Source organism: Oryctolagus cuniculus, chromosome 14 (assembly GCF_964237555.1).
Source record: "Oryctolagus cuniculus chromosome 14, mOryCun1.1, whole genome shotgun sequence".
Classification (NCBI taxonomy): Eukaryota; Metazoa; Chordata; class Mammalia; order Lagomorpha; family Leporidae; genus Oryctolagus; species Oryctolagus cuniculus.
In genome coordinates this window covers 58,088,041-58,102,972 of record NC_091445.1, presented here as the reverse complement: position 1 = coordinate 58,102,972, position 14,932 = coordinate 58,088,041, and the positions used below count along the sequence as shown (strand labels likewise).

Below are 14,932 nucleotides of genomic sequence, written 5' to 3'. Positions count from 1 at the left end.
CTGCTTCAGGAGGTGGTCAGGGGAGCGTTCTCCGCCAGGCTCGGGCAGCCACTCCGAGAAGACAGACTCCGAAGTTTGTTGTGCTCCATAGCCCGTCTCCATTCAGTTCTCTAAGGTCGTGGGTTATTAACTGTCAACAACAACGTGCGCCGTGCCAGTGCGTGCTCCGACTTCCTGCCAGCGCCCCATGCCCTGCTGTGCACAGGAACACAGTCTCTGCCTCTCTCTCTCTCTCCTCTCGGCTTCACCTCCTGCGCTCCGGGGCCCCACCCACCTACAGCACTCAGATCATTTTTCATTTATGAGTGCATCCAGCTCAACTGTGTGTGTAAAACACTGAGCCAGCCCTTGCTCTGCCAGCACGCTGGAACCGTGCCGCGAAAGATGGCTTTCATTTTCTGGGAGTGTGGGGTGGGGGTGGGGGGGATTAGATCCTGGCAGAAGCCAGCCGGGGCTTCCTCTTGCAGGTATCTGCAGATCAGCTCTTCCAACAGCAAAGCACGCACACCTTGGCCACGCACTTCCTGAATCACACGCAGGCCAGAGGCAGGCAGAGGATCTCACGTGCAGGGCAAGCGAAAATCTGCCCAAGTGTGTGTTTCACACACATGCAAAGCCAAGAGCATTGGTCAAGAAACTTTCCACTCAAGAGACCGAACACTTCACAGTGAATTAAAAGCAATTTTGCACTTATTAAAGGGTCAGGCTTTTCAAAAATTATTATTGCATTTGAGTGGTGACAAAAATCAAGAGTTTAAGTGAGTTTGAGACAAAGTCCTTTGGTAAATACAAGCTATTTGTCAAGGCCGTATCACACCCACCACTGCTCTGATCCAGCCAGGCTCCCTCTCGTACTGCTGACCACGACCAGCGAAAAGTAGGGATTAACAGTCTGCCCCGAGAACACTTCGCCAGAATGTCAGCAACTACAAAGATAATCTGATTTCTCTCCTTATGATTTTATCAGAAGCTGGGACAAAAAAAAAAAAAAAAAAAAGCCATCCCATATGTATCTTCTACTTTGCGTCAAATTCACCTTCTTTTGCGGCCGAGGCAGACGGTCTCTTTGGTGATCCAACACCCGGGACAAAGTCTCTGAGACCTCCCGGCCTTTGCGGTAGGTCTCAGGTATATGTGCTGATGGGAGTGGGAACGTCATCGCTCCGTCCGGGACCAGGCCCTTCATTCGCGACACTGCCGCAAAGCTCAGGTCACGCTGCCAGGAAACCCGGGAGGACTAAGAGGCTTCGGATTTTTGCCACTTTTAGTCCATCTGGCTTTTTTATTTTACAGATTTATTTTCTTATTTATTCTAAAGGCAGAAAGGCGGAGAGAGAGGGACAGACACAGACAGATATCTTCCACCTACCAGTTTGCCTCCCCAAGTACCTGCCACAGCAAGCCCTGACTAGCCTAAGGCTGGGAGCCTGAAACTCCATCCGGGTCTCCCGCATGGCAGGCAGGGACCTGAGTACCTGGCCCACCACCCTCTGCCTTCCGGTGTGCACAGCAGGAGGAAGCTGGTATGAAGCAGAGGAGCTGGGACTTAGACAAGTGCTCCAATCCCGGAGGGGGCGGCCCAAGCTGCAGCTTAGCCCACTGTCCCACCACGCTCGCCCCATGCATTTATTTTAGAAAAAAAGCCTTGTTCCTATCACCACAGGGAGCTCTTCAGTTTCCTAAACTGCTTTAAAATTTCCCAGATATACATATTTCAAAAAACCTTATTTATTTGAAAGGCAGGTTGGTAGAAGGGCGGACAGAGAGAGCTCTTCCATTCACTGGTTCACTTTCCATATGCCCTCAACACCTGGAGCTGGGCCAGGCTGAAGTCAGGATCTGGGATCTGGGTCTCCTACATGGGTGGCAGGAACTCAGCTACTTAGGCCATCATCCACCTCCCAGGATGCATTAGTGGAGAGCAGAGTAGCAGGGACTCAATCAGGCACTCCAAGCAGAGGCTTAACCCACTGCGCCATAACGCCCTTTCCATATGCTGCAAGACTGATGGCTTATAACCGGAGAGGGGTCTTTTGTTGTTTTTGCTGTTACCAGACAGTTTAAGTGTCTCCCGTATCTTCACACGTACTCCAGATGGATTCTAGGAATGCTAACGCCCTAACACAACCTCCTTACAAACCAAACCCGACAGGAGAGCTGCCTTTCACAGCTCAGGCAGGGGAGACATCAGATCACGGGTGTTTATGAAGCTTCACTCGGCGGGCAGAGGGATAACTGAATTCATCTTCAAACCTCAATGAGAAACCCCGGCCAGTCCCAAGTCTCAGGTACAGTCCAGAGGCTTGAAAGCTGCTCACGTGGAAGACTTTCTGGGACTTCTCTTCCTACTGCAGGACAGAGTCGACGCCTGCCCTGCATTTAAGCTGGGAAGTCAGCTCTTTAGATTTTTAAGAACTGTGAAAAAAACCCCGGGTAAAAATTCTGATGGCTCTTGACCAAGCTACAGTTCTAACAAGAGGTACAATTTGCCTACGGAATATTCCCTTCAGTAGTAGTTCATGATACCTGCCAAAAACCTACGGTAAAACCAGTTACTCCACCTCTCTGCCTCATTCTTCAGCAAAGGCTGGATAATACCTGACACACGGCTTTGCTCTAAGGGGGATTCCTTCTCTGTTTACTCACAGAACCAGCCCCGACATACTGCTTGCGCAAACGTGCAAAGTGCCCAAGCGCCTGGCGCCCAGGTTTCCGGCAGGATGAGTTTCCGCTCGGACTGCCAGTGGGAGGAGTCTGGAGCTCCACTGAGCTTGGGAGACCACTGTGCCCCCACCCCACTCCATGACCCTGGAGGGCCCCCTAAAGATTTTTTAGTTCTGCTTCCTCATCTTGTGACATAGGAACACAGGCCCAGAGAGAGACGAGGAAACTTGCCAAAGCTACACAGCACATTTGCGGAAGTACCGAGGTGAGCACCTGGAACTTCCTGGCTTGAATTCTAGCTCAGTGCCAGGCAGACAGAGGTGGCTCACTGGAGGCAAGAATGACACGCAGAGGCTCTGTAATGGCTCTCCAGCCAGCCACAAAGTCTGGCCTGGTGACAACCATGACCCGACCCTGTGAGCCAGAGCACAGGGTAGCAGGGCAGGCATCAGAAGTGTGGGGAGCAACTCGGACTAGACTAAGTTACTGGAATTAAGACTTATTCTATGCATCTGCTCTCCCACAATATGGCGCTGGGAGAGGAGTAAACAACTTTTACACAGCTGCCTCCAGTTCGACCAATAACCTGCAGGAGCTGATCCTGCTCCTGATTGGAGGAGAGCAGCGTACTCGGCGTGTGGGTAGCAGAGTTGGGATTGGTGGAAGAGGACTATAAAGGAGGAGAGAGACGACATGCACCAGGAACATCTAAGAGGAACATCTGAGGGAACACCTGAGCAGCCCCTGAGAGAGCTGGCCGGCGGTGTGCCACTCCCCCGCGGAAGTGGGGAAAGTGGCAGGGGGAGCCGCCCTTCCATGGAGGTGGAAGGATCGGCAGCCAACCCGGGAAGCACCAGCAGCAAACCCGGGAAGGGCCGAGCAGACAAAAGAACAGTGCAGGGTCCTGTGTCGTTCCTCCGTGAATGGGGGAGCGACAAGAAGGGCAGGGAGCTGGCGAGCAAGTCCAGCAGTCCCCAGCAGACAGGGGATCAAAGATACCACAAAAGCTGCTAGGCACTTCTGGGGATGAACTCAGAAGAATAGAGAGCAAGGACACAGATGGACATTTGTACACTGATGGTCATGGAATCATTTACAACGAGCCAAAGATAGAAGCAGGGCTGGCGCCGCGGCTCACTAGGCTAATCCTCCGCCTTGTGGCGCCGGCACACCGGGTTCTTTCCTGGTTGCCCCTCTTCCTGGCCAGCTCTCTGCTGTGGCCCGGGAATGCAGTGGAGGATGGCCCAAGTAAGTACTTGGGCCCTGCACCCCATGGGAGACCAGGAGAAGCACCTGGCTCCTGCCATCAGATCAGCGCGGTGCGCCGGCTGCAGCACGCCAGCCGCGGCGGCCATTGGAGGGTGAACCAATGGCAAAGGAAGACCTTTCTTTCTGTCTCTCTCTCACTGTCCACTCTGCCTGTCAAAAAAAAAAAAAAAAAAAAAAAGACAGAAGCAGCCAATTGTCCACTGATGGGTGAAGGCATCAATGAAATGCGCTCTGTAGATACAATTGATCACTACTCAGCTGCAAAAAGGAAGGCATTCTGCAAATGCTACAGCATGGATGAACCCTGGAAAGGCTCCGTGCTGAGAGCAGTAGGCAGTCACAGACGGACAAACACTACACGACTTGACTCCTAGATGTACTCAGAGTAATCGTATTCACAGACACAAAGCAGATGGTGGTGCCCAGCGACCAGGGGGAAGGGGAATGGGAGTTACTACTGAATGCGTGCAGAGTTGCAGCTTTACCAGACGAAGAAAGGCCAGCAGGGGAGGCATCTGGCCCAGTGGCTAAGACACCACAACCCAAATCTGAATGCCTGTGTTCCAGTCTTGGCTCTGCCCCTGATCCCAGCCCCTGCTAATGCACTCTGGGATGCCCAGGTACTGGGGTCCCTGCCATGCACACAGGAGGTCTGGATTGAGTTCCTGGGTCCCAGCCTGGGCTGGTCCGGCCCTGGCTGTTCCAGGCATTTGGAGAGCGAGCCAGCAGCTGGAAGATCTCTGTCTCTGCCTCTCACAAACAAAAGGTCCTGGAAATGGATGACAGTCATGATCGCACAATGTATATGTACTTAATGCCTCAGAACTGCTTAAAGGTAGTTAAAATAACTTTTATATTATGTGTATTTCTAAAAGCCAGCGGAATCTGAATTTTATTTACAATTTCCCATTGGGTGGGTCTCTGTCATGCTTAGTACTGAAGTCACAGAACGAAAAGGCTATCACTTGCCATAAAGTAAACTTCTTAAGTGACCTTGAAAACAGGAAGCTCCAAAGTTTCCTGCTCCCTTCTCCTCTTCCAGAGTCAAAAATAACTCGCGGAAAGCTATGAAAGCAAGCAGGGTGTTTGTTTCGCTGTCCCGTGAGGAGAGGTGATGCCGTCGGCACTGACGGGGAACACCCTTCAGCTGCCTCCCGCCTCCCGCCAGCATCGCCCCGAGAAAGCTCCTTCCAGAACCCCTTGCCTCACCCAGCTCAGCACAGACCGACGCCTCCCGTGCTTTTGTCCCTACTTGTGCGCAGATCCGTTTCTGAGCTGCCGCAGCTGTCCAGTAAGACCACAGGTCTCCGGGGCACAGAGCTGCCTCCAGCCTGCGACCAGCCCTCTCAGCCTCCTTCCTGCTGCCGGGCCAGGCTGAAGCTCCCTCCCCATCCTGCTCCCCGGTTCTACCCTCCACGCCGCAGTTACGATAACCAGGGAAGAGCCCCCGACCTCAGTCTCTGTCTCGGCTGAGCTTCGGATCCAGGCCTCTGCCTGCCTCCTGCCCCACCTCCTCTGGACGCCCTGCAGGTGCCTTGCCCTCAGCGAGCCCCACAGGGAGACCCAGTAGGCTCTGCTTCAAACGGGTTCTTCCTCCTGTATTTCCTCCTCCAATGAACGCCAATCCCAGTCACCCAAGCACAAATGGGTCGCCCTTGAGCTCCCTCTCCCCTTCAGCACTCTTCAAATCTTTCGCCTGTCCCCTCCCCTGTATTCTGTCACGTTTTAGGGTCTTGGCTCCTAATGCACCCACTTCCCCATTTGTCCTACCCTCCCCTGTGTCCTGCACACAGGGGTATCCCCCCTCGGCCAATGTCTCAGATCTGCATGAAATGCTACAGTCATTCCTCGTAGCCCAAAGGGTAAAGCTGAAGCCCCGCTGGGTGGCTATCACCTGATGCAGCCCAGTGTCCGAATCCGGACATCTACATACGGGCATGCTGGTGTCGCAGTCCAGTGTCCATATCCGGACACCTACATACGGGCATGCTGGTGTCACGTGCATCGGGGTCTCAGCCGCGGAGATGGCATGCTGAAGGAGACGTTTAGCAATGGCTGCAGACATCTTTCGTTGTGGCAACTGGGATGGAACGGAGTGGGGGGTGCTACTGGCACCTAGTGGTGGAGGCCAGCAGTGCGGCGGCTGAAGAACAGCACGGGACGATCCCACCACAGACTTCTCCGTGGTGTGTACCATATGGGTTCTTGCAGCGCTGGGATACACTGTACTATTGCTGTGATCGTCTCCTACTTTAGGGGCTGCACGCATACATACTGGCAGGGTCGAGAAAATTATGCGACTGAGAGAGAAGCAGGGTAGGCAAGAGCAACAGAGGAAGCAGGGGCTGGAGCCAGCATGCCCAAGCCATTCAGGTGCAGACTTCCAGAGACTGAGCTGACTCCTGCAGCAAGGGGAAGCATTCACAGATTTTTTTTTTTTTAAACGATTTATATATTTCTTTGAAAGAATTACAGGGAGAGAGGGAGGGATGGAGGAAGAGAGAGAGATCTCTTATCTGCTGGTTCACTCTCCAAAGAGCCAGGGCTGGGCCACGTCAAAGCTAGGAGCCTGGAACTCCACCTGGATCTACCACATGGATAGCACGGGCCCAAGCATTTGCGTGGTCTTCTGCTACTTTGCCAGGCCAATCAGCAAGGAGCTTGACTGGAAATTGACCAGCCAGGACTGGAACTTGTGCCCATATGGGATGCTGGTATTGCAGGGGGTGGCTTTACCCCCTGTGCCGCAATACCAGCCCTCTGTGGTTTACAGCTTCTATGAGGCTACTGAGCAAGGGGAAGGACTGTTTTATTTGTTTTGTTTTAAAGATTCGTTTACTTGAAAGGCAGGGTTAGAGAGAGGCAGAGGTGGGGGTGGGGGTGGGGAAGGTCTTCCATTTGCTAGTTCACTCCCCAAATGACTGCAACAACCAGAGCTGGGCTAATCCAAAGTCAGGAGCCAGGAGCTTCCTCCAGGTCTCCCACGAAGGTGCAGGGGCCAAGGACTTGGGCCATTTTCCACTGCTTTCCCAGGCCATAGCAGAGAGCTGGATTGGAAGTGGAGCAGCCGGGACACGAATTGGTGCCCATATGGGAATGCCCACACCACAGGTGGCAGCTACCCACTACGCTACAGCACCAGCCCCAGACTGTTTTTCTGACACTTCATAAGAAGTGCTAGACCAATGGTTTTTTTTTTTTTTTTTTTTTTTTTTTTTTTTTTTTTTTTGATAGGCAGAGTGGACAGTGAGAGAGAGAGACAGAGAGAAAGGTCTTCCTTTGCCGTTGGTTCACCCTCCAATGGCCGCCGCGGCCGGCGCGTTGCGGCCGGCGCACCGCGCTGATCCGATGGCAGGAGCCAGGAGCCAGGTGCTTTTCCTGGTCTCCCATGGGGTGCAGGGCCCAAGCACCTGGGCCATCCTCCACTGCACTCCCTGGCCACAGCAGAGGGCTGGCCTGGAAGAGGGGCAACCGGGACAGAATCCGGCGCCCCGACCGGGACTAGAACCCGGTGTGCCGGCGCCGCTAGGCGGAGGATTAGCCTAGTGAGCCGCGGCGCCGGCCAGACCAATGGGTTTTGAAAACTCTCTATTTCCCTTCAGAACCCAGCATGTTCTTGCTTTCTAGAATATGGGAAAACACAACTTAGATCCTTACTACACTTTCACTGTGCTTTTGAATTTTCAAGTTTTTCTTGGGGCCGGCACTGTGGTATAGCAGGTAAAGCCACTGCCTGGAGTGCCAGCACCCCATAACCTGGAAGAAGCTCCTGGCTTCGGATTGGCGCAGCTTTGGCCGTTGCGGCCAGTTGAGGAGTGAACCATCGGATGCAAGACCTCTCTCTCTCTCTCTCTCTCTGTGCCTCTCCTTCTCTCTGTGTGTAACTCTGACTTTAAAATAAATAAATCTTTTTTAAAAGTTTCTTTTTAATTTTTTTAATGACCTTAGTCTAGTTTTCCCCAAATACAAGGGGATTTGAAAGTTCATGGAAAAATAGAATTACAAGGTATGTTTACTTTGGCTTAAGCATTTTTTTGAACTCCATGCAGTGTTTTTATTTTAATTTTTAAAAAAGATTTATTTGGAAGAGTTACAGAGTAGAAGGAGATGGAGAGAGAGAGAGAGGGAGAAAGATCTTCCATCCACTAGTTCACTCTCCAATTGGCCACAATGGTAGGGATTGGGCCACGCTGGAGCCAGGGGCTTCATTCAGGTCTCCCACATGGGTGCTGAGCCATCCTCTGCTGCTTTTCCCAGGCCATTAGCAGGGAGCAAGATAGGAAGTGGGGCAGCCGGGACTCGAACCAGCACCCATAGGGAATGTTGGCCTCGCAGTGGCTTTACTTGTGACTCTACTGCACTGGCTCCCGTGGTGTTTTTAGTGTTATAAGCTTCCCATGAAGATTTGGGGGACCACTCGTGCTTTCTACAAAACGCCTGCTTGAGGTGATGCCCTGAGAAAGGGGGACTCCTGGTCAACTCTGAGAAGAACTTCTGACAGGCTCTTCCTGTAACTGGAGTGTTCACTGCTTATCAAGGCTCCCCACTCCCGTCCTTCTGCAGTGTAAAAAGCAAGCATTCTCCTAGGCTCTTCGCTTTTCCTCCCTCTGGTATCAGGCACTCTTGGCTCAGGCTTCCATTTGTGTACAGGAAAATCCACACTCCTGTTCACTCAGTCCCCGCCCTCAGGCCCGTACTCTCCCCCTGGCGTATTCGCATCCCCATCCCCGAGAGCTCAGGCACAAAGTGCCCGGTGTCCCTCAGTGCCGAGCCACCTTGACTGAAGGAGGCGGCAGGCAAGGGGCTGTACCTGAATGGGAATCGTACTCAGCGCCCCGAGGACCTGGGGCCAGGACCAGCACAGGTGTCTCTGAGGCTTGATGACCACCTCCAGCCAGGATTTCAAAACTGAGGTCCATCGACCAGCACTAGATCTGTCCACTCAAAAAGACAAGCAGGTTTCTTCTGCACGCAGATGGAGAAAAGAACTGTTCACTTTTGGGCCAGGAGGAATGAGTTACACAATCCAACTCACGCAGGACACATTGTGCCAGAAGAGCCCGAACCAGCCCAAGCTCGTGTCTCCAGCCCTTCGTGTCTCCTTGGCTCCTAACACAAGCTGCTCAGATCCACCAGCCAATCATCTGACCCCAGACAACACCTCTTAGTCTGGCATGCCAGCCCAATCAACTCTTGGAACTGGGGAAAGGCTTCCTTCTTCATGGAAACAGAGTCAATTTTGGTTTTAGAAGCTAAACCCAGCCCTACCAAGACTTGGACTCACCCTAGGAGTTGTAAGGACCCCTTGGGAGAGGCGTCAAGAGTCAGTGCAAACTCAAAGCCAGCCAGGCACAAGTAATTTCCTGAGCCAAAGCCACGAGCTTGGGACGTCTCTGTAATGCTCCTGAAGCCCTGGGAGCTCTTAGAAATCACTTTCTGTGAGCACCCCCACCGACATTTCCCCAAAGGTCACCACAAGAGCCCATTGGTGTCCTGACCTCTCAGCGCCAGAATCAGGCAAGTTGTGAATAAGGGGCTCAGTAAGGACACGCTGTGCAACCTTGCTGGGCAGATAAGAAAGTATCCGTATGAGGCCGGCGCCGCGGCTCACTAGGCTAATCCTCCGCCTAGCGGCGCCGGCACACCGGGTTCTAGTCCCGGTCGGGGCGCCGGATTCTGTCCCGGTTGCCCCTCTTCCAGGCCAGCCCTCTGCTGTGGCCAGGGAGTGCAGTGGAGGATGGCCCAGGTGCTTGGGCCCTGCACCCCATGGGAGACCAGGAAAAGCACCTGGCTCCTGGCTCCTGCCATCGGATCAGCGCGGTGCGCCGGCCGCAGCGCGCCGGCCGCGGCGGCCATTGGAGGGTGAACCAACGGCAAAGGAAGACCTTTCTCTCTGTCTCTCTCTCTCACTGTCCACTCTGCCTGTCAAAAAAAAAAAATAAATAAATAAAAAATAAAAAAAAAAAAAAGAAAGTATCCGTATGAAAGGATTCCCACTCTCACACACAGGATGTGGGGCAATGGACAAAGGCAGACAAGGGGTCCGGGACAGTGTGAGCTTGGGGATCAGGAGAGACTCTTCCCAAGAAACGAGTCCGTAGGAGAACTTCACAGCCACTGCTCCGTTTTGACCTTTCCCACCATTCCAAACATCTCCCCTGTTAGATAAAAGGAAAATGGGGTGCTCCTCACAACCCATTGCTGCACCTGGCGACGCCTGCATTCTAGCCCAACCCTTCCGCCTTGGCACTGCCACATGGAGCAGAATGAGCCAAATGGCAGGCCTTCTGGGAAGGACTGCTGCTGGCCAGGTGTGGGATCACAGGAACTGGCAAGCACAACAAAGGGCCCAGTCACAGTCCCACGAAGACGGTGCAGAGGACTTGGAAACAGCGCTCTCTCCTTAATTTTTACCACATGGACACTGTCAAACAGCGAAAGTGGTGCCCTGCCTTTCTGTAGCTCAAGGGTGGGTGCATGTAGAGGGTAGAGCTATGCATTGGATGGGTCAGGAGCAGGAGACAGAGTTCCGGTGCTGAGCCCATTCTACAGGTGCCCCTGGACAAGGTGCTTCAGCAGTCAAGGGCAGTTGCCAATGTTATATTCCTTCAGGTACCTGCACAGAGTACATTCTCAACAAATGCTCCAGGGACACGGCTACAAGTGCATTTTATTTATTTTAAAGGCAGAGTGACAGAGAGGGAAAGCGAGGGGCTGGAGGAGAGGATGGGAGACAGACATTTTCCATCTGCTGGTTCACTTCCCAAATGCCTATAACAGGTGCAGCTGGGTCAGGTTGAAGCCAGGAACCAGGAACTCCATCCAGGTCTCCTGCATGGGTTGCAAGAACCCAAACAGGTGGGGCCATGATCTGCTGCCTCCCGGGTGCACTGGCAGGGAGCTAGATCAGAAGCGGAGCAGTCAGGACTCAAACTGTCACTCTGATAATGGAGGCAGGCAGCCCAAGCAGCTTAGCCTACGCAGTGAATTTTAGAAGGACTGGTGGAATGTCTGTGAACTGGAAATATGTGTGTGTCTGTGTGTGCATGTGTTTAGGGTAATTTCTGTGACTGGTCAATCCTTTCCCCATTTTCAATTGCTTCCCTGTGAGCGTAGCAGTGGCAATGTTTGGTTCCCAGGCTGCTCAGAGTTTTGAAGGTTTCTGCATCCAGTCTACAGTTTCCAGATCTCAGAATAATTCCTTTTACATAAGATACAGTCCCTTAAGCCTAGCAAAATCTCCCTTATGATTAAACGAGTCTTTCGTGCTCAAGTGGGGAAGGGTGGAGTACAGCCCTTGGAGGAAGAAATTCATCAAAAACCACACTGCACTCAATGACATGTTGGGGCACAGAGCTGTGCTTTCAAGGTATTTCTCATCTGTGCCCCCAAAAAGCTTCTCCTGGAGTCACGCAGGGGCTCTGGCAGTGGGAATTGACTCACAACACGGCGCCTTTGAGAAACTCTGGCGAGGAAGCTGGGTCATGTATGGAAGTTTTTTCCTATGAGTCTCCAAACAATTAGTTATTTGTCCTCCCCCCCCCCCCCTTTCCCACAAGAAGAATTTTGCTACATAATTGGAGATTTCCCATGAGAATCAGGCAATGGCGACTTCCAGGTCTTAAGCTTTAAAACAGTGTAAAAATAAAAGACATGAGAGTGTGCCTGCTGGCCTGTAATAATGCAGATTCTGGCGACCAGGACAGCAGCCAAGGTGTGAAACCACCAGCACTTCCGGTGCCTTGTGCCTCAGAGGAGGGTGGGCTTGAGGGCAGGCAGAGCTCCTCTGGTGTGCACCTGAGAAAGGGTGGTCCTCCCAGCACTGACCCATTGAAGCTTACATTGTCACCACCTATCAAAGAGAAGTTTGTGAAAGGGTCTTGGTAATTTCAGCAGCAGCAACAGTATCAGATTCCACAGCAAAACCGGGTTTGGGGGCAGGCATTTGAGATGCTCACGTCCTGTGTGTGTCAGAGCGCCTGGTTCAACTTTCAGCTCTGCTTCCAATTCCAGCTTCCTGTTAAAGCACACCCTGGGAGGCAGTGGTGACGGCTCTAGTACTTGGGTCCCTGCCACCTTGGTGGAGATGTGGATGAAGTTCCTAGTTTCTGGCTTAAGCCTGGCTCAGCCCTGCTGCTGCCTGCATTTTGGGAGTGAACCAGAGGATGGAAGATAAATAGATAGATAGATCTCTCTCTCTCCACACACATACACACACACACCCCTTCCCTCCCTCTGCCTTTCAAATAAACATGAATTTTTAAAAAGGAAAATAAAATTGGATTCAAGAGCCTAAAACATTACTTTAGCTATAGCGAATGATGCATAGTTGACACACAGAAGACTCACTGCTTCAGAGAGCACTGTCGGTTGACAGCTGCAAATCCAAAATATTGAGAACTTGGAATCAAAGACAGGACGAGCATGGAACTAAAATTCCCAGTCAAGTCAGGTCTGTCTGACTCTCAACCCCTAGTTCTCTCCTCTCCGGCACTAGACTCAGCGTGTCCCATTTGTCACAGCCGTTCTGAGTGAGTCCTCTACAACACCACTTCAGGCAACAGCGTATTTCATGAAGAGAGCGTGAGCCCGCGGATGCCTACAGCAGCTTTACTCATAATTGCCAACACTTGGAAGCAACCAACATGCCTTTCAGTAGCTGCTGAGTAAATAAACTGGTAAGGGCAGTCAATGGAGTATTATGCAGTACTTAAAAAAAAGCGATCAAGCCATGAAAAGTCTTGGATGAAACCTAAACACTTATTACGGTGCGATATAGGCCAATCAGAGAAGACGCCTGGGGCGGGCGTCTGCCCTAGCAGTTGGGACGCTGGTTAGAGTGCCCGAGTTTGAGTTCCAGCTCTGGCTCCCGACTCCAGCTTCCTGCTAATAGATGCTGGGAGGCAGCAGGTAATGGCTCCAGTGGTTGGACAGCTGCCACCAGGTAAACGATCTGGAATGAGCTTCCAGCTCCACCCTCGTCCAGTCCTGGCTGTTGTGGGCATTTTGGGAGTAAACCAGCAGATAGGAACTTTGTCCAACTGTCTGTCTACCTCTCAAATATTAAAAAGAGAAAACAACACTGCATGAGTCCAACTGTATGACATCCTGGAAAAGGCAAAAGAACAGAGACAACACAAGGATCAACAGTCGCCTGGAGTTAGCTGCGAGAGAGTGAAACTTCCCTGAACATTACAGTCATGGTGGATACACGTCACTGTACGTGGTGCAGACCCACAGGAGCCACTGCGCCCAGAGGGAACCCTGACGCCACCTGTGGGCTCTGGGTGATGACGAGGTGTCGGTGCAGGAACATCAACTACAGCCAATTACCCCTGTGGTGGATGGCGTCGCATGTTGACAACGGGAGGAAGGGGTAGCCATACAGGCATGGGGCATGGTAGGAAATAGCCAATGTCTACACCTTTCGTTCAGCTGTGCTGTGACCCTAAAGCTCTAAGAAAACAGCGAGCTTCAGTTAGAGCACCCTGGAGTTAAACTGGTCATTCCCTCTGGAGGAGCAATGTGATGGGAGGGGGAGAGGGAGGGGAGGGAGAGAGGGAGAAGTAGGGGGAGGGGGGAGGGGGAGAGGGACTGGGTTATGGTGATCCTTGAGTAAAGCCTACATCCTCCTCTATTTCTACACATTTCATTCTCCTCTCAGCAGTTTGGACTTATTTACATCACTAACCAAATTACACACAGCTTGTCCTGGTTCCAAAAGTTCCTGGCTTAATGGAAAGTGACAAAGGGGAAACCAGGGAAGGCAAACAGAGTGCTCAGTGAGCAGAAGTCAGCGCAGAGCCGTTCCCAGGGGGCTGCCAGCTCCAATCAGGCCACCGCTGACTTGACGAGGGGAGTACACGGGAACCACACGCCACCCAGGAGTCTCCCGGAAGAGCTACACAACACGCGAGCCTGGAGCTGCGCTGGAAAGCACCCTGGCCCTCCTCCTGGGGGAGAGCCAGGTCGGCAGCAAGGCGGGGGCTCCATGCAGAAGCAGCTGCGCCTTCCTTCTCAGGAGCACAGCGAACTTCAGCGTTTCCGTTGTCCACATTATTTCCTGGCTAGGGTTGCACCACATCTTATTTTCTTTTGCTTATTGATTAAAAAAAAAGGGGGGGGGGGAGCGGGAGAGGTGTAATGACTACAGCCACCCTAAAAATCAGGGCCAAAGCCTGCACCAGCACGATTAGCTATGCATTGAAATCAAAGGTTATCTTAGAGACAGAGCCCCCAGGAAAACCATGGGCGTCTTTGCTCTGCGCCGCCCAGGACGCCCATGAATGATTTCCAGATGCTTCTTTCTCCACATTAACTTCTTAGTCCCAATCCCAGAAGCCCTCTGCACTCACCCGAGGTGGTTCCAAGTAACATGTTAGGGAGCTGGAATGATCAGTCAAATGTGCCTGTGAACTCGACCCAGCCCAATGCCTCTTTGGCTTCTTGGGCACCCTCTGAGCTCTTGACAAAGTCTCCCAGATTTTCTTTCTTTTTTCAATTTTTATTTATTTGAGAGGCAGAGAGAGGGGGGAGGGGAAAGGGAAGGAGAAGGGAAGAGAGTGTTTCCATGTGCTGGTTCACTCCCCAAATGCTTGTGACAGCCAGACCTGGGCCAGGGCTGAGGCTGGGAGCCTGGAACTCAATCCAGATCTCCCACACAAGTGGCAGGAATCCAATTCCTTGAGGCATGATGGCTGCTTCCCAGGGCCTGCATGGAACCCAGGTACTTGATGTAGGACATGGGTATCTGCACTGCTAGGCTAAAATGCCTGCCCCTGCATTTTCCTTTTCTTTCCTTCCTCCTTCAATACAAACAGACTTTTTTTTTCTTTCCTAGCTCACCTTAGTTACAGGTTTACAACAAATACAATGATCACCCCAATGCTGTGGCTCCCAGGGCTTTTCTGGATCCAGTGCAACCTAACTGTGGCTACCAAGCCCTTCAGCTGCCTGGTGCCAACTTCCCTGCCAGCTCCAGAGTTTCCCCATCTTTTCT

General features: G+C 52.3%; 1 protein-coding gene across 12 annotated transcripts in view; it reads right to left on the bottom strand.

Moving 5' to 3' along the window:
- Positions 1-14,932, bottom strand: part of PDZD2 (PDZ domain containing 2) — a 405,849-nt gene that overhangs the window by 153,992 nt on the left and 236,925 nt on the right. For 2 of the 12 annotated variants that reach the window (XM_051853844.2, XM_070056620.1), the window contains exon 1: positions 1-5,026. The exons of 9 other annotated variants lie outside the window; for them this stretch is intronic. The gene's annotated coding sequence lies outside the window, so the exon portion shown is untranslated. Of the gene's footprint in view, positions 5,027-14,932 lie in introns of those variants that run through there. One more of the 12 variants, XM_070056616.1, reaches the window with a different exon arrangement.